Raw genomic sequence first — 24,456 nt, 5'->3', positions numbered from 1 at the left:
CATATGTCCTATTTTGCTGCAGGGGCCTTCTGTTTATAGCAAACTCTAGGGTTTGGACGTAGTATTGTTCTGCCTATGCAACTGGTTTTTTTTTTTCCTCTGTGCTTAGTCTTCACCAGCAGCGATCTCTCAGGTTTCAGAGTCTCTCTGTAATTAGAAAGAACAGCTTAAATCCCGACTTCAAACGAGGAGCCACCAATCTGCTGTGTAAACAGAGAGCTTGAGTGAACTCCCAGGAGGGTTTTTAAAGTATGTTCTCCAAAACCCCTGGGGGCAGGAGCCAGATCGTGGAGGGGATGGAGCCCCTCATTGCTACCAAGCAATCACACACACTGGGGACATTAAGGAGCACGGGGAAGAAGCCACCCAGTGCAGCTGCAGAGCATGCAGGTGCTTAGTTTAAGAGCATGGCTGTACCTTCTTTAACGCCTCCCGAGGCTGCACGACTTTCGTCTGCATAAGGAGGGAGCCCAAATGATTTTCTGCCTAGGTAGTTGAATTGCACAGCTCATGGCATGGCCTCTGTTAGCTGCAGAGAAAGAGGAGGCTTCGAAAATAATGTAATGCCTGATCCAGCAGCAACTCTGCAAGGGCAAAGTTCCCTCTTTATCATTTTTTTGAGTAAATTTGAGCCGGCAAGTGACACCTCAGATGTTCCAGATATATAGTGCTTCACACTGAGCTGGTACCGGGCTCCCTCCAGCTGGGCCTGCCTTTCTGCAGGGCCACGGTCCAAGTGGGTGTCTGGATCCTGAAACAGCTTCAGCTTCATTGCACAGGCTGCAGGGGCTTTTCCCCAGCTGCTGCAAACAGCAGCAACACTGTGTGCTGCCTTTTTATGGATGTTGAGAACAGACTGAAGAGGTAGGCTGAGGTGTGAAAGTCTACCTGACCTTTAGAACAGGCTAAAGGAAATCTGTGGAGGAAATCTATTGTCCCACACTACCTGTCTTATCTGTGCTAATTGTTACTAAGGGGATTTTAATGTTGCTATAAGGAGGAATCTCTGGAATTCCCTGGTAAGCACATACAGATGACTTGCTCTGGAAATTACCTGTATAGCAAGTACAGCTAAGGTGATGTTTACTTTACAAGAGCTCATGGGGACTTTGGCAGGCCAAGAATGAATGTGATCAATTCCTGCTGGAGCTCATACATATAAGGATGGGGTGTTTCTTTGATGCAGAGGGGAAAGCACATCTTTAGCTACTGTATGGGCTGGGAAGCATTCTCTTTTTGGTTTTCAGGGCCAGCATGGTAAGAAGGTGCTGAGATATTTGCCCTCTCTGTCTTCCCCCCAGCTCTCCATCTTGTTATTGTATTGTGTGGCTAGGAAATTCTACCAAACTTTTGCCTGCGTGCCAGTCCTCCAAAGAGCAAACAAAAGACCCTCACAACATCCATCCTTTGTGGGATTAATGGCAACGAAGAGGCAATCAACAGCACAGTGAGACAAGTCTCCCACTTCCCTGAAGCCTCCCACTCCTGGTTAGGACATGTAGGCTTAGATCATCTTGTTATCTTCATATGAATCCTGACAACTCTTGTGCAATATTTTGGGCTTCTGGCAAAAAGGCATGTGCACTGCAGGAGCTAGTTTTGGAAGGGCTTTGTAGGAGCCAGCCCTGTTGTATGGGCTGGATGAAATCTGAAACCCAGAAAGCCTGTGACGCAGGCGGCCCCGGGCTGTGAAGCTGCTCTCACAGACCTTGCTGTGACACTCCTGGGATCTGCCTGCATGCTGGCATGGCCACCACTGAAACCAGAAGCAGAGGAGTAGTGGAAAATCAGGCACAGCTTTGTTTGAACTACACATTTCCAGTCATTCAGGAAAGCAATTCTCATACCTGTACCATTGAATGGCAGTATACCAAATATAGACCGTGCATGCACAGATGGAAATGAAATGCAATATTCTACAGGAGAAAGTACCTAATGGTGCCTGGTATTCAGTCATTTCATGGGCTCTGTGGGTGAAAATGCATAAGTGATACCAGAGCAGAGAACAACTGTTCTCTTGGAGAAAAATCCCCCCAAAACTGCAAGGATTAGCAATAGGAGCAAGTAGTAATGTGAGATTTGACCTGGAATGAAGAAGGTGGTTATCCTCAAGAAGACTTATGCCAAACAAAAGGCTAAATCCTTAACTGGTGCAAATCATCATACTTCGTTTAGGTCAGCTGACCCATAGTGATTTAGTGGAAGAGGGCCTTGAGAAGCTGTTATGCTAAAAGAGATGGGAGTGTGATAGTAGACAGCAAATTGGATCATGTGTGACTACAATGTGTTATGGTAGGGGAAAAAAAGTGACTAATGAGATTCTTATCTCCGTAGGGAAAGGCATCAAATCACAGCTGGGGGAGGCACTGGTTCCTCTCAATGCCTGATGAGATCCCAAACAAAATATACTGCTTTCAGTTCTGGGCTGTGTCACAGTAGAAAGGTATAGATAAATCTGCAAGAATACAGGGAGAGGCACCGAGATGAATTACTGTAGGACTGGAGAGGCTGATTGGTGAGGAAAATGAAAAACAAAGGGTAACGAAGATAACAAGGAGCCTGAAAAAATGAGATTATCTATGTCCATGTGCTTGCCAGGTATGAGTTCCACAAGGGAAGGGAATAGTTTAAGTGGATGTAACAGACTATAACCAGGAATAATGTGATAAAATTGTAACACGTAATTGACTCTAATATTATGTCATTCCTCCCCAGAGTACCCCATCGACAAATCTCCTCTGGGAAAAAGGGAAGTGCTTTTACATGGCATACCCAGCTGGAGAAAACATCCTTAGCCCTGATATCTTCCATGGTAATGGGTCCAAGTAGCTGCTGCAGTAAGGATTTGGGTTTTCCTGCTGTTTTTTACCTCTCTATTATGACGAATATTGATAGCCTTGCCCAGAGCACTTCCCTTCTTCTTGCTCCACATGGATCCTTAATGTGCAAGTTTGGGCTGTGCTGGGAAGGGTCTTGCTTCAGCTGATCTCCCTCCCTCTGTTGAGAAGCAGTGGTATTGGGAAAGGGTAGCACTGGAGGGGAATGTGGGTAGGTAACTGCCATTAGCAGTCTGCTGGGAGAAAGTTGCCAGCAGTAGGGAAATAATGGTGTGTTGTGCATGTGATCCTTTGCCCTTTTGGCTGATGAAGGAGCCTCAATCAGTCCTGCCTCTCTGGGTAGTGGATAGGAGTGCACACTGGGCCCTCTGTTAATAGCTGGGAAGAAATTCAAGCAGTCAGCACCACCTCCAACACAGGCAGCCCCTCAGTCAGTGGAATAAGGCGTGAGTTTCTCAACTGTAATGAGCTTGTTTTTCCAGGAGATTGCTGTAATAAGCTGTAATGAACAAAGAGCTGCAGGATACAGAGTGAGTGGGTGATAGGGTGGCAGATGGAATTCCATGTGGATATACATAGCAGTAATGTGGGGAAAAACAATGATGAGTGGATGTGTTCGAACATTAGCTATTACCACCCAGAAGGGAGTTCTGGAGCCATCCTGGGGAGGAAAACTGTGCAGCATCAGTCAAACTGGAGGTGGGGGGAGGGAATGGTTGGGAAAGGAACTGGCAGCAAAACAGAAAGCATCATTATACTGCTGTATAAATCCATGGTGCATATGTGTCTTGAATGCTACCTGCAGTCAGTCCTCCAGAGAGGACGTAGTGGAATGAGAAAAAGTGTGGCCGTGCTGGTATGAGTCCTGAGGGATGACAGGGGGCTCTGGCTGGGAGTGGGAGGCAGGGACAGAGCTGGGAGCAGCCACAGGGTGAAATTTTGAAGAGCTGTGGGTCAGGAGGGACAAACTTTGAGGCAACAGGTATGAAATAACTCCCTTATGAAGGGACGGTGACCAGGCTCTTCAGCTTGAAAAAGTGACAGCTGAGGGGGCTGTGCTAGAGATCGGTCAGGTCGTGGTGTGCATGGAGATGTGAGTGAGGAATGATCATTGGTTATTTATCACAGCATGGGAGCTGGGGACAAGAAGCAAAATGATCAGGAAAAGGTTTTAAAGGAAAGCAAAAAGAACTGCTTTTTCATCAGTGCACGGCCAAACCTGGAACTCGTTATCACAGGACGCAAGTGAGTGACATGATTATAAGCGAGTTCAAAGGTTTTGGAAAAGTTATGAAAGTAGTTTAAACAGGAATACTAAACTCAGATGCAGACACAACCTCCAGCTCAAGGAGTTTCTTTGCTCTAGGTTGCAAGAAATTGAGAGAATCTCCATCCTGCTCCTCTCTCGTGTTTTGCTCTAAGCCTCCACACATTGGCTCCTGCCAGACAGAATACAGAAGAAAATGGACTCTAAGTCCAAGGTAGATATGGCAGAGGCTGTGTTATGGGTCTAGATCGGTGCAGACTCCACGTCCTCCAGGAAGCAAAGGCACACTTAGCAATTAATGTACTTGTTCTTGTGACTCTTTCACAGGCTCTTTCATTACAGGCCTACTCCAGGGAAGGGTTAGCTGTTCAGGAGCATATGAGATTAATTCCTAACAAAGAATTGTCCAACCATTTCCTTTAGGGAAACAGCCACAAGAAGGTAGACCTTTGTTCTGCATCACTGACTGCTTGAGGTCATCCCCAGAGATGGATTTAAAGCAAAACCTCTTGAACCCTCTTGAACTTTAAGGAAACTCATTCCTGGATCTTCCATCTGGCTCAAAAGCTCCACAAGGGGCTGAGATTCAAACACTTCTGAACTGAGGGGAAGTCTGGAGCCAGATCCACAGCTGTAGCTCGAGGCCATCCTGAGCTTTTTATGTCAGCTGTCTTTGAGAGTACCGGCTCTGTTCCGCACAGTGCAGATGGGCCACAGGCCATGCAGCAGATAGAGCGAGAGGAATTCCTCTCACACACTACTCACACAGAATATTTACCTTCAGGTAAACTACTTCAAGAGGGCTTCATTACATTGGACAGCTGTTTACTCTGCTGCAAAGTTTGAAGAGTCCTTCTTTTCTGCTTTTCCAGGACTTTCATCTCCCCTCTCTTTCAGGAAGAGTAGGTGTAATAAGATTTAAAGTCCTGCCATGTAATTGTCATGAAGTTTATATCCCATGATTCCTGTTTGTGAGCAGAAATAAATTAAGCACCTGGATAAGCCTTCTTTCTCTCCCCTCTCCTGAGCACCCGATGTGATGAGAAAACTGCTGAGAAACAACCACAATTAACGATGGGGTCACATTTAGTTCAGCACCATCGGCTGGTTAATTGGCTGATTCGATTACAGTTCCCCTTATCTGTGTGCCAATACAGTTTCTAACAAGCTGCTTGCTGGGTAATTAATACTGTCCATGGTTTAGATCCTGAAGCTGGGACTGCTTTAAGGGACTGAGCCATTACTAGCCCTCTGCTAGCAGGGCTGCTTCACTCAGAGATTCTCTTTGCAGAGCCCAATGGTGGGTCCAGGTGGCAGAGGGGACATGTGGAGACATTGCTTTTCCCTGGAGGAAAGCCAGCCCTCGATTTTGTGAAAAGAATCCAGAGGCTATATTCAGTTTCCTCCTTGTGCTTGATGCTGCTTGCCAGATCATCAGTGAGGCAATGCCTTGAGAAGCTGATTGGCCCTCCTGCAAATGCAGGGAATTTTAATGAACAAATCCATAACAGGATATAATCTCTGTTAAACAATGGAAATAACAAGTTTAGAAAGTAACCAGACAATGACCTGATTGACAGGAAGAAAGAATGAGTAATAGGAAAATGCAGACTGGAAAATGAAGATGGAGCTGGACATTGGCTTGGTAGGAAGATCTGTGCTTGAGGGTGTGTGCACAGGGGAGAGCAGACAGACACTATCAGAGTCAGCAAACAAGCAGCTGTCAAGGGAGGTCTGTCACCTCTGTCATTGTTGTGCCTTCTGCCATGGGCCACCCAGGTGGGCTTTTGGGTATGAGACATAACGTAACCTTGTTTTTACGGGCGAATGTACTGGATAGAAGTGCAGATCTCACGTTCTGTGACATAAAAAAGTCCTTTCAGGTCTCTCAGGTAAGCTCTAAGTGAAGGAGCATTCCCTTGTCTGTGATGTGCCAGGGGGTGTGCCAGACAGCCAACAGGAGATATGCACAAGGTGATTAAGGCAAGAAAATTAAAACATGGCGGAGGTGAATGATCAGAAATATTCCTTTGTGTAGCCTCAATCCTCTGATTTCTCATGTAAATGCTTCAGAAAATGAGCACATGAAAAGTAGGTCACTTTGGAGCAACATTCTTGGAAGCAGGGACATTGGAGATGCACAAGGAGAAGGTATAAGGCCAGGATTAGCAGGGATACAGGCAATTGGACACTTTGAGCTGTGGGTAAAGGGGAGAGGTGCTTGTATTTTTACCACCTGTTCTCAGTCTGCTCTCATTTTTAGGGGGAGATTGGTTACCTCCAGCTTTTCTCATTGGAATCTTTCCTGTATCAGCTGCCCTCAGTCCTTGCTTTAACTTGCATCAGTCAGATGTCAAAGTAGTCCAGCAGTTAGCAAAGTCACACAGTTTTTTACTTCTGGAAGTTGGAAAAGAAAGGAGACAGTTTCAGAGATAGCGAGATCTAAATCAAATAGGACTTAATGAGATTAATCTTGACACACTCCTCAGAGCCCATTGCAGCTTGGCCAGTGCAGGAGCACTATGCTCCTCATGAGTTCAGGGACCTCTGTTTGAGTTCTCCCAGATAAACTGGGTTTTGGTTCAGCCAACAGCCTGTGGACTCGGAGTGTGCAGGGCAAATACCCCGTCTGAAGCAAACTTCAGAGTAGAAAGAAACACATCTACTCCTAACACCTCCTCACCAAACTGGACATGAAAGGCTTTGTGAGCCTTTGTTAGCCTTTGTTACCTGGGCCACCAGGAGACAGTGGGGACCTGACACAATTTCACAATTGTGAAGGTCTGTTGTAATATACATCCATGCACAAAAATCCTCATTATCAATCATTTCATAAATCAAATTTGGATGTTGGTCTGCAGACTTGTCTGCACCTATCAATTCAGGCAGGTGAACTGAGGTGTGTGATAAAGGAGAGATACTGGTGATGAGAAGGGATTGCTTTAGAGTGGTGCCCGTGGAGGAGCTGGGGAAGGCTTTTTGGCACTGTGCTGAGGAGGGGAGATCAGCATGATAAAGACAGAATTGCTGAAAGGACACAAAGGGAGCTACGGAGCAGGAAGGGGAAGGCACTGAACGGGGCGGGCATGGGGTCAGCAGTTGAAGTCTTGAAGAGCAAGGACAGATGGAGGGGAGAGAGGGAAGACGTAAATTGTAATCAAGCAGAAGAAGGCATCTGTGAGGCTTGGGTGAACTAGAAAGTGGGGAGAGAGGAGATTACATCACTACAGTGAAAGGAAGAGGTGGACATCCCTGTTCAGTTCATTCTGCTCACAGTCAGTAGCTGAGAAATCACTACTCTTTAACAGCATAAGCAACCCTTGATTAAGAGAACACACTTGTGAAGGAAAGAGGATGCCTTCAGGCACTTGCAACCAAGAGAAGTAGTGCCTACTGCTCTGTCTCCTTTCTTTCTGTGGGGCTGCTGGGAGTCAGGACAGTTGATCTGAGTTGGATATTTTTTTCTCTGTGATCAATGGTGTCAGAAAGGAAAGGTATTAGGAATTTGACAGTGTAGGTTATCATCTTGTTTCTGATCCCTGTCTAATAAGTGGGAATGCTGGAACGTGATGCATGTTTGACAAGTCTGCTTTTGGCCTGGAGAACTGCTCCTCTGGTTTCCTGTCCTGCTGTAGTTTAGCTAATGAGCATGCTTGCTCCTCTTGGGAACAGGGAGCTTTGGATGCCCACACCTCTGTGATGCTGCCCAACCCCTTAGCATGGAGCTTCCACCCCGCAGCAAGGAGGAGCTGTTCCAGAAGAACTTTGTCAGGTTGCCAGTACTTTCATTTTTGCTGACTAACACTGCCTGCATGCTGATTTTTCACCAGCATTAGTGCTTTGGGGGGATTCTTGCATTTCTGACTGAACTGCTATGCCTCAGTTATGCCTGCATTGTGATTATTCCCATTTCATACAACTCTGGGGCTCAGAATTTATCAGGGCTGAACACTTTTGAAGAAAATTATCTGAGGAAGACAAGAGGCACTCCGATATGTCAAAGAACAGACTGCGACTATTGATGTATTTGGTGCCATGTTTTCAAACTGCTGCCTGCTGGGAGCCACATCCATCTGTCTTTAGTTTTTTTCTTCCTCCAGAAATATGTACTAAGTGCCATCTGATTTACTTAGAATGAATGAAACAACCACTGTTGAAGGAAAAATCTAGTGCAATTCAGGTCATCCTAACTTCAATGGGTAAGACACCTGAAGGCTTTGATACTATTACTGAGGATATTAGAACTGAAGCTTTAAACACAGCATTTAGAATAAACTTACGAAGTTTTTTAGCCTGAGTGGAAAATAGGATTGATGCAGGAAAATCCTGATAATATCAAGACAGAGGTTAGAAGTTTGATGATGATGATTATTCTTCTTATAATCTTATAATGTTCTTATTACCAGGCTGCCTTTACAAAGGTACCAATGAGAAATCATATTGGTTTTCCTGTAACAACTGCAGTTCCTGAAAAACTGTATTGCTCATAAGCATCTTGAACATCCAGTGCAATCTGCCAAAATCTGTAGTCCCGATGTTCTACCAGAAGGGAATATATGTATATCCTATTTTTTTTCTTCTTCCTTAGGAGCCCAGTGTTAGCCAATGCAATTTGCCTTGAGAGGCAAGAATTTCAAAGGGCCACACCCACATATTTCTGATACCATCCATGGAAATTAGCATTTCTGACAGACCAGTGCAAATCTATTATTTGTATCTATGAATGCATTGTGGTTTCTGTTTGGTTGTTAAGGGGTTTTCTTTGCTTGTTTTCTAGTGAACTTAGCTAACATGCAGTTTCTGTTGCTCTGCTTATGCTGTAGAAGGTCCAAAATCTGTGGTGTTACTTGTGCATTGTAAATAATGTGCACGTTTTAACCACATATTGTACAGCCTTGTGAGAGTCAGAGAAGTCCCTGACTATCTCAGATGGGATCATTTGCACTCTATAGAGTGCAGCACATGAGTCGTGTCAGCAGGAAGATGCATTAGACTCATTCTCCTTGCCCTTTTCCATAGCTTTGCTCTGTGCATCCCTTCTAAGACAGTCTAAGTATGCTGTTTATGGATGTGATTTTTTGCTACCAAAATAACAATGCTATCACTAGTCCTACTCAGCTGTGCTGACACTAATAAGTCTCACATTGGTAAAAGCATATCTACTTCCAATAAGGAAGGTTTTGTCAAATAAGGGTGTTTTTTAGCAGTTTTCACACAGTGAAGAGAAAGGGATGGAAGAGGGGAGAGATATGTTGCCTTAGGTACACTGGTTTAGTTAAAGTAGCACCATTTTTGTGTGTAGACAAGAGCTTAGGAAATGCACAGGTCTTAGTCTGGGGGACAGGACTTTAAAGCATTCATTGAAGTCTAGTGTCAGTTTTCAAGGCTGAAGAATATTATTTTATTTAGGCTTCCAGACCAGCCTTGCTCCAGGAATGCACTTAGGTTGTTTTTAAAGCAAACATGAAATCAATAGCCTGGTGTTCTGCTCTGCTATTTCTTGCCAGAGCTTAAGGACCACACATGGGTTTTCCCTCCTCTTCGTCACCCTGCCAGGCGTGCTCCCGGATAACGGCAGGCAGTTCTTGGGGATGAATGCGGAGAGGTTCCAAATGCCCAAACACGCACTGGACATCTGGGCAGTTTTTGCTGCAAAGTATTTTCCATCAGGCTTCCCTCCAGATATTACCATGAAAGGACCAACTCACACCACCCTGTCACAGATTTTATCCAGCTTCTTACTTTAGTGGGAGTTTTATCTGAGCGAAGCTCAAATAGGAGCCTGTCGGCTTACCTCACCATTTATAATGCTCCAGGTGGAACCGAGGGCTGTGATTTTCAGTTTGACCTGGCAAACACCAGCCCAGAGAGCAATGGAGCACTGTGCCCTCCATCCCATCACTCCAGTGGTGGGCCTCAGCTCAGGCTTGTCTGGATGCTTACTCGGTGCAGGAAAATAACTTACTTGTCTCCATCCTGTGCAGGGAACAGGGGCTTCACCTGGAGTAGCAGATTCTGAACGCTTGTCCATGTAGGATTGACTTGCAGATGGCTACCCACTCCTGACTCCAAGTAGCCATCATGAGGTAAATAACAACCTCTGTCCAGCTATTGACCTCTCTTGATGCTGATCTCACTTGAGAGTGGAATACTCCTTCTATTTTCCGCAGCTCCCTGGAGGCAGGCTCCCTCCTCTCCTGCAGGGTTTGAAGCTGAACCGTATGGTACCAAGGCAGGTCCCCAGTTAGAAACGAAAACACACATTAGCAAAGAGGAGAGAAACAGGCTAAAATTGGAAGTGACCATTTCGTGTTTGATGTTATTCAGAGGAGCCTGTTCTTCATTTAGGACATTAATAGTTGTAACAGAAGCTGTAATATTTCAACAACAGTGGTGATTAGGAGCAAAGAGGCAGCTAATCTCCATCTAAAAAGAGCTAACTAGCCCGTCCTTTAGCCCCCACCGCACTGTCACATTTAAATACCATGAATATTCACTGCTTGGCACCCAGCTGGCATCTGAGCTGTTTTGACACAAAAACCTTCAAACTCAAAGAGTTTTTAATCAGTCTGCAAGAGAGAGAAGAAGAAAGTGAGAGAAAGAAATAGGAACAGAGAAAATGAATCAATGAGTTCAGCAGAGAGGGGGCTACCCGAATCCAGTTAACCCCTTCCTTTCTCTGCAGACACAAATGCTGTCTCTGCAGCTCTGGAGCCCTCTGCCCGTCTGCAGAGGATGGAGAAGGGTCAGTCCATCCCCTCTGGGCACCCCCATTCCTCCCGAGTGCTCCATCCCGCCCTGAAGCCCCATAATCCCAGGTATCTCGCCCTAGCTGAGTACCCATTCCCCTTGGCTGCCCCATTTCCTCCAACTGCCCCATTCCACCCCGATGCCCCTTGCTCCAAGCACCACATCCCCCTCACCTTCCCATACTTAAAATGCACCGCCTCCTGCTGCCTGTGCTTGTTTCCTGGTTGCAGGGCTTATTTACTCTCACCCTTGGCTGTGTTTGTGGCTGGTTACCAATGTGTTTCTGTTACAGGCAGTACAGTTTCACTCACAATATGTGATGTGCTTTAGAGCAGCCAGTCTTTTTCCCTGTAAAGAGTTTTCATCTCAGAAAGAGGTTTGGCAGCATTAACAGCTGCCATCTTCGGTATCCTTATTGGAGACTCAAAGTTGCCTACAGCCCACACAAAACCTTTTTGCATCAGTTTTTGCAGCAGGATTAGCTATGCAGCTGCAAACAACATTTTTACCTTGTTCTGCAAGAAAGAACCCCACAATACTCTGAGGCTCTAGTTTTACCTGCACTGTGGATCTGGGCACCCATCAGTCCCTGTTTAACCTGGATCAGTCTTGTACACACAACTAACTGCATTTCTGTCAAACTAGTCTGATCACACAACACAGACTGTATGCAACTTTATGCTGTTATGTCAGCTTCAGGCTACTTATGGTAGACAGTATATACCTGATTTGGCAGGAGAGTAGGGTGGTGTAGGACCTGGCCTACTACAGCACTTTGCCACGAAAAACTGACTTGTCTAAATTTTCCAAATATGTTTAACTCGGTGGAGTGCTAGATCCATGCTTCATGTCATATGTCTGTGGTATTTTCTATCTAATACTGGGAACCACAGTCAGATTTATTTTATAATCAAACCACAGCCCAAGTCTTGAAACTGTGGCCCAGACTGCAGACCTCAAGTCACATGTGGGGAATCTGTACTTGCACCTCAGCTGGCTGCGTGTTCAGAGTACAGTGGGGAATTTTCGAACCTACTGTATCTTCAGAGAGCCTGTTGTGGACTTAAATTACACATAGGTTATCTCATCTGCCTTCAGGGTCTTTAAAACTGAGATGCACTTCAAAAACCGATGTCCTGATTCTCTTAAGGAAAATCTAAGGAAAAGTGAAGAATAGAAGCCTGGGACTAATTTAGGCAGATTATTATGGTCACTGTAAAGGACACTGGTATCCAGAAGGAGTGTAAATGAGGTGGTATGGTGTAGACCTTCAGAGGCAGGCCTGTGCTGAGGGGAGGCACTGCAGATGGGAACAGGGAGACAATTGCTGGAAGTGCAAGGCCAGCGAGGAAAATAAGCAACTAGCACTGGAGAAGCAAAATGGATAGCTCCATCCCATTGGCAGCAGAACAGAAGATTTCTTGGGAGAACAAAAAAGAGCAGGGTTAGTGAGGAGCCTGAAAGCCCTGCTGTGTGGTGTGATGGAAAGGGTGTCACAGTGAAGAGACTGAGAGGGAGCAACGTGGTGGCAATGCTGTGTCAGATCTGCACTACTCTGATCTGTCTTGAGTGAAGGTGGGGCATTATGGGTGTCAGGCAAGGACCACAAAGAGAAATTAATGTAACCAAGATGGAAGATGAGAGTTTGGGAGCAGGTTTTTCCTGTGTGGGTTCCCTAAATCTGAAGCTAGTGTAAGACTTATAAGGAGTTACTGAAGCTGTGGTGACTTTTACTGAATACAGTCTGGGTCTCTTTGGGAGGAGGAAGTAGAAAGATTTGGGTTCCACATTTTCTTAGTGCTCTCAAGATCCTCTGATGCTCTCCAGACTCAGAGATCTCACCCAGCCCTTTAAAATTTACAAGCATGCACACAATAGCCAAATGTGCTTTGTAATCTCTTCCCAGGCAGCAGACAAAGTGGGTTTGCATAGATTGGTACTTACTCTATTCAAGTTGATAATTATTTTGAATGGAATACTCCCCATGAAGCATGCTTGGAACAGCATCAAACCCTATGGGCTGTGGGAGGCACATCCATCAGCTGTACTCCAGGGTGTATTCTGCAAAAGCTCACAGCTGGATAGGAGGATCCATTTTCCTATATACTTAAACAAGAAAATAGTATGAGCTTTTCTTAAGTCTTTTCTTGCCAATATCTGGCCACTACTTACAATGAATTTGCTCAGTTGCTATGAACTATATCTGGGCATGCTTCCTTCGCCTGTGGAAAAATGTGGGAATCTAATCATCCAGCACAAAAACAAGGTGTTCCAGCTAATAAGTGTCTCAAAGACCCTGAGGACATGGATTTGGAGTGTTGTTGAGGAGGCGGAAAAAGTATTTTATTTGACATTCACCTACAGTTTTCTGTTGCCCCACTCCATCGTATTTGCATACAGTCAATGTGTTCTGTATCAGGTAAGGAACTTCCAGGCTGAGGAACAGGCAGCAGAGATGTAGAACTGGCAGCACTCACTCACCTGAGTCCACCCTCTCCCCATCCTGTCCCGAGGGGAGCACAGTGCTGCTACTTTGGGGGCAGGGGGGCTCAGATTAGACATAAAACAGAAGCTGTGGCCATCTGTGGTCATTAAAATTCCATGACACCTTTTGGTACTGAAGCAGTTGGTGCTAAAACTATCCCACTTGGAATACAAGGCAGACAAGCCTTGTGCAGCCTGGCAAGAGGGTGGTGCCTCACAAGACTTGCCAGGTGTTTTTCTGCCTGCTGTAGAGAATAGGGCAGACCCTCATGCTGACTGCCCAAAAGTCACTAATCCCAGAGCTGGGAGCAGAGCTGCTGTATCCCTGTGACCAGAAAACCATCTGAAAAGGAAAGAGCAAAGTATGGAGTGGGCAGCGTGCTAATAACAGACCTCTGTGGTTTCTGTGACTGGATTTACACAGTTGTGCTGGATGGTGACACACAGATGGACAAGTCTATTTGCAGGTGGTATAACCATAGAATAGATTGGATTGGAAAGGACCTTTGAAGGTCATACAGTACAAATCCCCCAAAAAATTTTGTAAGTTTTTGGGACCCTGAGAGCGCTTGCAGCAAGCCACACAGTGAGATGTAGCCTGACATTCCAAGGCTGTTATGTGAAATAAGAAGGCTCTCAAACTCTTGTAGGAAATCTAAACTTGGGATGAAAGTAAAGGTCCTACAGAAAATGAAGTCTAATCCACTACACAGAGGGGTAGAAAGGGTGGGTGATGGAGGGGACCTTTAGTGACTGACAGCTTACAGACACTTGCTCTCATTCCCTAGTCTCCCTGCTGTGCAGTGACCCAAAGCAGGAACCAACCCAGCTGAAAAATAAACCTTTTTTTCCTGGAGTTGTTTTTTATCTGGATCAGTTCTCTGGTCTCATTCACCATGTGCTACACAGACGTCATGCTGGCATATCTGGTGATGCAGAGCATGGGCAAGGAAGCAAGGGATTCCTTAAACTGATGTAAGCAGCCCTGTTGTCAAAAATGCAACCACAGAACCTGTGCAGAGTGCTCTCCTTGGCATCAGAGCTGACCTGCAGTCTGCACAGGAGGAGCAAGGGGGACAAATGCCTCTCTCAAAAAACCTGCAGAAATTATCAAGTAATTAGTCCAAATCATCCGTGCTGCTCCTGGGACTCTGCAGTTGATGCATAAAGATGCTGGAACCTTATGTGTAGCATTCTGATACTGGAAAAGCTACAGCAGTACTTTTTGTCTTGGTTCCTTCCTGTCTCTCCTAACTCCCTTGTAGAATCATTTCTTCTCTGTCCTTCTCTGGGAGAGGGAAAAATCTGGCATTTCTCTTTGCTCCTTCCTTGGCACCTACTGTGTGCCTGGGAGCTTGCTCAACATTCCTGGTGTTGCCCTCAGTTTGGAAGGTGTTGAGTCTGCACCCCAGAGAAAGAGCTGCTTGGTCTGGCATCGTTGTTGGAATCCCCACAGCACCATTCTGCGCCAGCTGCTGCCCAGGGAGCAAGCACAGGAGCCCTGGATTCTGTGAGCCCTTTCTGGCTGCTGTATTTCATCTCTCTGTGCTGCTGCTTCCCAGGCAGCATGTGATCCTCTGCGGTATGCTCTGGCTTCTATAGGGAATGGGTTAATGCTATAAAATGGTCTTTTTATGGAACCTCTTGGCAACGCAGAAAACTTTCCCATTGCTGGGGTGTTCTTTTTATTCAACAATTTGTTCCCAGAAAGCAGCCCGCTTAAACAAGTTTTCTCTATTAAGGGTCTTCAGCTGCATTTGTTGTTTTTTGAGCTTATTCAGTGTGCTGTAAACTACAAAACAGTATCCTACAATAGATTTGTCTGAGGGAACTGAAGTGTGTACTCCTGTGATTCTGCCTACTGTGGGAGCTCCTTGAAAGCCAGATGTCACATTCAAAGAGTAATCTGTGTTTACAAACACGTGGCCACACATACTCAACATTTTCAGCAACCACCACACTGAAATTCAAATCCTGCAATTTTGCTTCTCTACCCACCTGCCCTGCACCCAGTCAGAGCAAGAGAAGAAAGTTTCCAGAACTTGGACGGAATCATCTCTTTTATTTAGATGAGTATAAAACACATAGCTGTCTGCAGAGGGCTGAATTTAGCTTCCCAGCTGGGGCCTCTCATCTGTAAGTTCTTGCAGACAGAAAAACACCAACTGCTAGCAAGATAATCCAATTTCCCCTCTCTTGCACTCCGAGGAAGGCTGCCTACTCCCCCACGCCATGCTGGGTTTCAGTCTGGCAGAACTTCTCCCGACCACTATACCCTCTGCAAGATCCATATCAAAGCTTCAGCCCCCCAGGGATCATTAGAAGGCATTTATTTCTGCATATTCCAGGCGGGGGTGGAGGGGATAGGGGTGGAGGAGGCAGATAACTTCATTCACAATGCAAATAGGCTGCCCTTACTTTCAACCTTTCCTTCAAACCCGGAGATATTAAAAAAACATGAGCTCTTCTAAAATAATAAATACACTGATTCTGCTGGATGTTATACTGCTGGTGCCTCCAGAAAAGTGCCCCGGCACCATTTGATGGGAAAAGCCAGTGAAATCTCTTTACTCTGCTCTTGTCCTTGTTCCCTGAATTGCTGTTAACGTTCAGTCGAGTGGGCTGAACCCGTATTAGAGCACTTGGCTCATTTAAGAAGGATCGTTAGCGGGTAGTTTTGCACAACAGGACTAAGATGCTTCGAGGACTGAGGGAAAGTCAACCCAATTCTCTCTGCAAATTTGAAGCGCCAGTCTGTGATTTACTAATAGGGAGCAGTGAGTTATTAAGCTCATCACAACGCAGCATCCTGCTCCCCTAGTCCAGAGGGAGCCAGCTATTTAATAAATCAGAACCCAGTGCTAAGCTACAGGGATAAAAGGATCTACATTAATGTGAAAATACTAATATCTAGAAGAGCAGATTATAATCTAAATGGGTTAGAATGAGATAGCACCACTGTTTAGAAGAAACAGCTTGCTCCAAATCTCATTAGAGCTGTAATCATGCGAGCAGCGGAAGAAGATATCTTCGGACCCCCGAAAGCGCTTTGGAGGGTTGGTAAATGTGGTGATCATGCTGGGGAGTCCAAACAGCTGCCCAAGGCTTGCCTTTCCTCTCAGTGTCACCTGGAGGATGTGCCTGAAGGAAGCAGAGACTCCGGGTACAACTGAAGGGGATGAAATGGCTATTCCTTCTGACTGACATGCAACTCGCAGAAGCACTGCACCCCTTGCAAAAATCATAGTTGCCCAGAGACAGCTGTGACTGGGGATGAGTTTCTCTGCTCCACTTCCCTTCAAAACTTTATCTGGAGCCACAGGAGAGGTGGGTGGAAACCTGTAAGATGAGGTTATGTTTTCCCCCGTTGGCATAGCAGTACCTGCTGTGAAGTGGCAGAACAAGATGGGGTCAAATTCAGGGGCTGTTTCCTCCTGGGCCAGGGTCCCAGGGCAGCCCTTCAGGAACATCTCCTCCACAGTTGCCTCGGGCACTGTCTGCCTGAAGTGTCCAGTCCTCACTGTTCACAGCATGCTTCCCTCCAGGCCTGGCCATTTTTTCCTCTCTTATACTAAGTTGAGCAGAATCTGCACTGGCAGGGGCTGTGGTGCAGCTCCCTGAAAGCTGGTGACAGCTAGCAACGTGTTTGCCTTCATTCATCGTGCCCAGATGATAAAGGTTCTCAGCTCTTATTGCACAGGATCTGCAACGGGTGGTCAGCATCCCTGCTCCCAGGTCTCTTGCAGACAGTTGTCTTTCAGCTTTGTTAAATCTTTCAGGTCTGTGTCCAACTGAATGGCTTCTGACATCTCATCAAGTGAGAAGCCTTCAGCATTCACCCATCAAAGCATGGTGTGGTTTATCTTGGAGCTTTTCACCGACTGCAGGGTGCAGGTCCCTGCAGCTTAGCCCACAGCTCATCAGCATCAGCGCGGTGATCTGTGCAGCAGCATCGTGTTCAGCTCACAAAAATTGTTCCCAGGCATCATCATGGGGATAGTTGGCCTTGGCAGTACTGTCACATGGTGAGAAACCCAAGAGCCCTGTTCAGAGGCATAACGTTTTTTTTCGGCTTTTTTTGCTTTAATCCAGTCAAAATGTCAAATGGCCTCATATTTCATTAGCAGAGGAGGTTCTGCAAAGCAAACGCAACAACCATTACTGATGAGAAGGCTGAGGCCACAGTGAGACTGTGTTGCTAAGAGCTGTTATTTTCACTCTGGTACCTGTGGCACTTCCAGCCTTAGTCACCATAGTAAATTTTCCAGCACATCCTTCAGGGAAGTGCCCAGTTAGGCCAGCAGTGCAGCTCATGCTTGCTTCATTACAGACATCCATCATAAATAGAGATATTACAAACAGGCAAACCATGGCCCAACTCCCTGGGGGAGGCTGGCAAGTAGAGTTTACTCCACTCGAGATATGAAGGACCTTTCATAACACATAGTCTTGATTTTCACAAATATTGAGACTATTCTTTGCATTAATGATAAAGTGGATTAAACATACCCCGTTTTCCTAGATAATGCCCCTCTGGAGTTTCACCAGGACCAAAGTGGATCTGGCATTCAAACTAAAGAAATCCCTGTTTAGCATGTGGGAGTCTCTGGAGAGGCTTCAGATCTGCATTACAGCTGTGAAATATGGCATCTCCTCTGTTGCTTATCAGAGATCTGTGTTTCTCCTGGGAAAATCTTGCCCAAAGGATTCAGCCCTTGCCAAATTTTTGACTGGATTTTGTTTGTTTATTTTAAATTTCTTTTTAAACATCTGAAACCAACAAACTTAAAAACTGCTCTAAATCTATCAACTTGAGTTAATCCCTTAAAATAAAATAATAAAAATATTAATTTCTCCAGGCTGCTAGCTTCTAAGACTTAGTATAAAATGGATTTAAATGACTGAAATTCTAAACCCTGAAAAAACCGAGTTTAATTGGAAAGAATTACAGTTTTTCTTTTCTCCCGTGCTATTTACCTGTTCTTGGCGTCTGATTCTCCTGAATTTTAAAATGGTTCATATCAAACACAAATGTGTGTGTGAATTATGCTCTTCTGATTTTAGTGCCCACTCTGCAGCCACAGAGAACATAGGTACCCAAGGAATGAGTCACCCAGAGGCAGCTCTGCCTAATCTCCTTCCCAGTCAGTCCTCTCTGAGAGCTTTCCCCATGTCTGTGCTCTCCTCCTTCTTCATGTCTACATTCATTTGTCATGCAAAAAATATCAGGGCAGGGATGGAGCCACATATTCTAGGTCCAGTACAACAGCTTATGTTTTCCATGGCTTCTACTATGCTGAAAGGCAGAATTTTGTCCTGGTGCTATGTGGACCCTGGGGATGATGTTTGGCTATGAATGCAGCTCAGCTTCAGGGGTGCTCCAGAGGCTGGGCTCTATAAATAGTGCATACTAATCCATACTCCACTTTATAGGGAGGGATGGTAGAAAACACACAGCTACAATCTATTCAGGGAATTTTTTAATATTAGATCCTCAGGGAGTAACTCTGCTTTACTTCACAGACATATGTTTGTTGGAAATATGAGTTTGATAAACAATTTCCTCAGCCTCAGTATCTCAGCAGTACAGACATTACAGATGAGGATGATGTTATGGTCCTCTTCAGTCCTCATGCAGGGTCATTCTCTCCAGTACAGAGATGTAGGTTCTCAGTTCTTTCTCCCATCTGCACCACACATAGACACACCTGCAGCACATGAAACACTTGGGCATCAGCAACCATAATCAAGCCCCCAAAGGGAAATTTCCAAAAAAAATACTCACTGAAGACCCACACTCCTCTGTGTAAGACTCATTTTGAACTCCAGAGATATTCCAGTGTATCTCAGCATTAAACACATCATCCTGGAAATATCTTCAACTGCATATTTTGAATGAAAGCTCTTTGCTTTGGAGAGAGCTAATGGTCAAATATCTGTAGGTACTTTTCCCATGCCCTCATCTGGGATCCTGATGAATCATGGTAACATACAGAGATGTCTGATGTAACATATGGCCAAGAATGAAGAATCCCAAGTTTCTGCCTGTTTCTGGTGGCTATTGAGGGAATATGGTATTCACTGAGGAGGGCAGTCAGGGGGAGCAATCCTCTAACAGAAAGTTAATTCTGGCGTCTGTCTGTATTCTGTATCCAAGCTTGCAGAATATACAATGACTATGGTCTTTCAGAAGTTTTGCTACCTGTCTCATTACCCTGGAAAAGACTTTGGGATATTAAATAGAGAACAGTCAATCCCACTATCACCAAATAATCCTCTAGGAAATAAATGCAGTAAAAAAGTCACACTTGTCTTAGCAGATGTTGATATAATTTTAATTTCATGGGTTAGAGCATTTAAAAAACTTTTCTGGAACTATTCAGAGCACATACCCGTAATGGGGTAAATGGGAGGAATATGATTTAGCTTTAAAAAATCAGACTCCGTAACATATCTCTAAAAAATATATTCCATTTATGACCAGTTGGTTGAATGTCTTGCTGTGATACAGCAGCATCATGGTATTGTATATTTTGAAGGCAATGCTAAATTCAGACCCTGGCTCCAGCTGAAAGACTAAGATGTCCTGACTTGCTGTTCGGGGCGTTTGCTGTAGAGGAAAATAAAATTCAGGGCCGGATCCAGACCCAGAGTCCCCATTCTCCTGCTGCTGGGAGCACCAGTTTTACCCTACTTGTTTGACTAGGAGTGAATGAGACTGGTTTGGTTTTCTTCCAGACCGGTTATACCTCGTCTCATTATAAACTTCACCGTGTACTGTCCTTTCCCCTGTCTTATCTCCCTGTCTCCTTCAAGGGCAATGGTGGAATGCAAGAGGGGTGCTTTTGCTGGGGGCTGTTCTGAGCTGAGAGGAGAGGCAAAAATGACCCTTTATCCTGCTCGGTGTTTCAAACAGCTTCCGCCTGCGGGGAGGGGATGTGTTGAGAACGTGTGAGAGAAAACATCGAAAAGGGGAAAAAGGCTCAAAAAGGGAGGGGAAAAAAAGTACAGCAAGGAAGCTAGAGACAAACTTCAAGTTGTGGATTATTTCTCACCCAGGCTCTAATTAGGAAGCCTCTTATGGGACTGTGAAGCTGTCAGGCTGCCAAATGTCAGCGTGTTTATCGGAGATCAGGCGAGTCTCCTGTCTGCAGCAGCTACAGTTTGGTGCCATGAGCCTCCTGGGTCCTTCCAGCGTGTGTGACTCACACTCAGCAGTAGCACCTCCGGGGGCTTCGAGGCGCAGTGGAGGGCTCTTTCTTCTCCCTTAGAAATCCAAAAATAAGCCCTTTCCTGAGATTTGGCCTCTTCATTTTGGCTCTGCACGGGGAGGGTTAACCACAGGGTGCAGAGCAGCTTCTGCGTGTGTGACTCAGATTCCCAGGGAAATCCCCACCTTATCTGATGGAGCCTGTTAGTCTGCTAATTGAATAAGCTCCTATTAAAAGTGCAATGTTTTTTAATGACTGCTAACAACGGGCCAGATTCTGATCTGATCTTTTCTCCTGGGATCATTTTTGCTGCTGGTGTGGCCCAGCCCTGACTGCAGCCGGGCAGCCTCCCCCAGCCCCACCGGCTGCCGCGGAGCCCGGGCCGGGAGCTGACACCAACACACCAGCTCTAGGGCTTCCCGGGTGCTGGGGAGCTACAGACCGGCCATCAAAACTTCAGTTTTAATGAGCCAGGACTTCATGAAGCGTAACAGGCAGGAAGCTTTTAATGGGAATCTTTAGGAAGAGACAGAAAGCTGCAGTGCAGCCAGCAGAGCAAAGCATTTATTGGGAGACTACCAAGGACTCCATGTAATGTAATTGCTGCAAATACCTACTGCGTGATTCGAGCAGTGCTCTGAGTAACTAACTTTGCCAGTGTTGAAATCAGGTTGATTTGTTGATTCTGCATATATGACGTTGTCTGTGTCTGCCTAGGAAAAATGTTGTGTGTGCCTCTGCATATGCACATTCAAACTCTAATTTTAATTAAAATTATGTGTATTACATCTGTATCTTCTTTTTGTCTATGGGAATTGACTTCGAGAAGGTATTTGCCTAACAGGAAAATAAAAAACGTGGTTAGCATTTAAAGTTAACTTAGTAGGGTTCCGGGGTACTTCCGAAGGAGAGTTTAACAGCTCTGATTTCAGCCAGGCCCTGGCTGCCCCAGGGAGGGGCTGAGCTCTCTTGCACGACCCTGTGACCACATTTGCCTTCCTTTTCTCACCTGAAACTCCCAGTGGGTTACCAAATCTGTGTGACATCAGAACCATACAAAGTTTTCTAATAAGAAGACTGTTTTTTGTTTCTTTTTGCAAGCCAGGAATGAGATCTGGCCACCTTCACCCCCACGCATCTCCACACCTACTCAATTCCTTTGTGTGTCCCTTTTGCTTTTCTCCAAGGAAAGTTTCTATTAAAATGCAGGAGCTTCTTTTAGCAGGTCCCATGCATCCACACTGACATTGAGCTGCTGCTTTAAAAGTTTCATAAGCAACCAGTAAGTGGTGGGTTTTTTCCACACAATACCAATAACGAAGTGTCAAAAATCTCAAGCTCCTGTTATCAGAGGCAGAGTCTAACCCCCGTTTCTCAGGCTGTTTTCTATTCCCCACTCCTGAGTTGTCAGATGCTGTGACATGGCTCCATCACACCACGACTAGCAGTCCCAACAAACAGAAAATGATTTCCAACTGGCAAACATGCTGTTTACTTTCCAGAAAAATTGCACTTTCCCATCTGACAGCTGATCAAGGGATCTCCTGCTGCTGTCAGCATGAAGAAGTGTTTAAACACAGGGATGGAAGTTTAAACATTTTCTCATTATCACAGAATAAAAAAAATTAAAAAATAATAAAAAAATAAAGGCATTGAGTCTCTCCGACCACCTGCTGTGCCAGTAATGAAGCAGTGTCACATGACCAGCCGGCGAGGACTTTTATCTCTGCCCCAATATCATTACTGAAGTGACACCTGTCACATGACCCACATCAGAGCTTTCATCTGGGCTCCCCAAATGCAGTTCTGGCTTGTAAGGGGGATTTTCCTGGCATTTCCCTCCCCCACACACACTTTAAAGAGCATTGCCCACTTGCGCCATTACAGACAGAGGTTTGCAAGTTTCAAAGCCCTTGGATCTTTCCTTGGGCACATGTAATTTGGCCAACAAACTTGCTCCAGGCTGAAGGAAAACAGAATCCTGGCCTGGGAAAGAAGTTATTTCATTTACTTCAAGATGTTTTTAAAGCAAATATTTAAGTCTGCTGTTAAACTCTCTTTAGAAGAGGATGTTAAAGGATTTCTCAAAAATCTTCAATTTGTTTTTAATTTGTTATTAGATGGTGAGAAGAAACAGTTTGGTGACCCTTGAGCAAAATGATCTCTGTTTACATGCACTTTATAAACTCTCACCTGCTTTATTAATGCATCCTACCCCTGCCAAGAGAAAGCATTTTCTGAGGAAAAAAAGGAAAGATCAGTCCTGCACCTCTCTGCAAATGTCTGGGATTTTTTGTGAGGTGTTCAACAGCAAAAACCTAGATTTGAGATGGGCCCACATAAATGGTAGTGGTTCTGAGCACTTACTCACCAGAACCCACTCAGTTATTATCTCAAAACAAAACAACATCAAACATTCAGATGTGACAGGGGATGATCATCCTGCAGGAACTAGATGTGGGCACATTGGAGATAAGAGAATATGGACTTTATGGCTTTTTCCAGCTCCTCCTTTCCCACCCCGCACTCATCCCTGAATGAAGTCTAGTACTTCTCTCCCTTCTTAATCTAATTCAGCTCACTAAAACAATGAAAAACTAACTCAGCAAAAGAGCTCATAATTTTCCACCTGTTTAGTGAACTAAATCAGTTCTTCAAGGTCTTAGAAAAGTGCCGGAGAGCAAAAAAGAGAAAGATTGTGAAGCTTGAAGCAGGGAAGGAAATGGTGGAAGCAGAACCGCCTTTTTGGGTGGCACTAACTTGGTACATGAATTCAGATGTGCTTCTTGTTACCTACTGTTTCTGACTCGTTATAGCACTACAGCCATTTTCCCTGAAAGTTACTGCCCCTGAAATTGTGCAGGCCAGGGGATGGAAAATCTACTGAGATCAGTACTTGCAGTGTAAATAGTACTCCATTTAGTTTGGGACAGGAGTCGTTCTGAGGCAATTTCTCTCTCTCATCTGGCGTGTTTAAGGCTTCCAATATTGACTTAATGAACAGAAGACTGCTGGGTTGCAGCACATCCTTTGGACAGGGTCTTCCTGGCTTTCTATCCGTCTAGATACAGAATTAGAAGGTGTCATTTGACCCTTTGGCAATTTAGCATATAGATAAATTTAGCAATGTCATGGACATTGTGGGGTAGCAGCTATGTAAAACAGCATACTCCAGGGCAGTAAAACTGCTGCTCCAGGGCAGAAGACATTTACAGTTGATGCTCTGGATAGACCATGAGGAAAAGTGACTCAGTTCTCATCATTAGATCCCTCACTGCCCATGCAGTAAGCATTTAGTGGCTTCCAATTAGGAGCAGACATTCAGCCATGACCAACCCATTGCAGGCATTAGAGATCCTGCTTCTCCACTGCTCTTAGTTCAGACATCTTCAAGAATGCAAAAGGGATGCAGAACACCCATATCCCAACTTGGGCATCATTTGTAGCTGCTCTGCTCAGTATTGCAATGGAAGGTCAGATCTTAATCACCCTAAGAGTGGCTGATTGGAAGATCTGGGTCCATGCAATCTAGAGGTAGAAAGACTTTTGGGACATAATTTGCCTTTTCATCGAGACAGAGAACTTTAAGGAATGTAACATAAGGAATATCTTGTCCTCTTAACTGAGCAGTGCCTGCAGATAATCTGTGTACCCTTTTATATAGTTAATCTATACATTCCTGCAATTATGTCTATAGCAAGGGCAAAGGGGAACATAAACACTTGTGCTGCTTCCTGCCCAGATCTGCAGTGTGTGGTTAGTAAATGATGGACTGGGGTGGGGCTGGACCTGCAGCTCCCTTACACTAAAAGCTCACCTTTCAGCTCTTTCTGTGGCTGCCACCCATAGCTCCTTGACTGGTTTTGTTCCAGTGTCTCAGTGTTCTGCATAATTCTTGCTCAGAGAA

The sequence above is a fragment of the Chiroxiphia lanceolata genome, chromosome 7 (genome assembly GCF_009829145.1).
Source record: "Chiroxiphia lanceolata isolate bChiLan1 chromosome 7, bChiLan1.pri, whole genome shotgun sequence".
NCBI classification, from domain to species: domain Eukaryota; kingdom Metazoa; phylum Chordata; class Aves; order Passeriformes; family Pipridae; genus Chiroxiphia; species Chiroxiphia lanceolata.
This window is presented reverse-complemented; position numbering follows the sequence as displayed.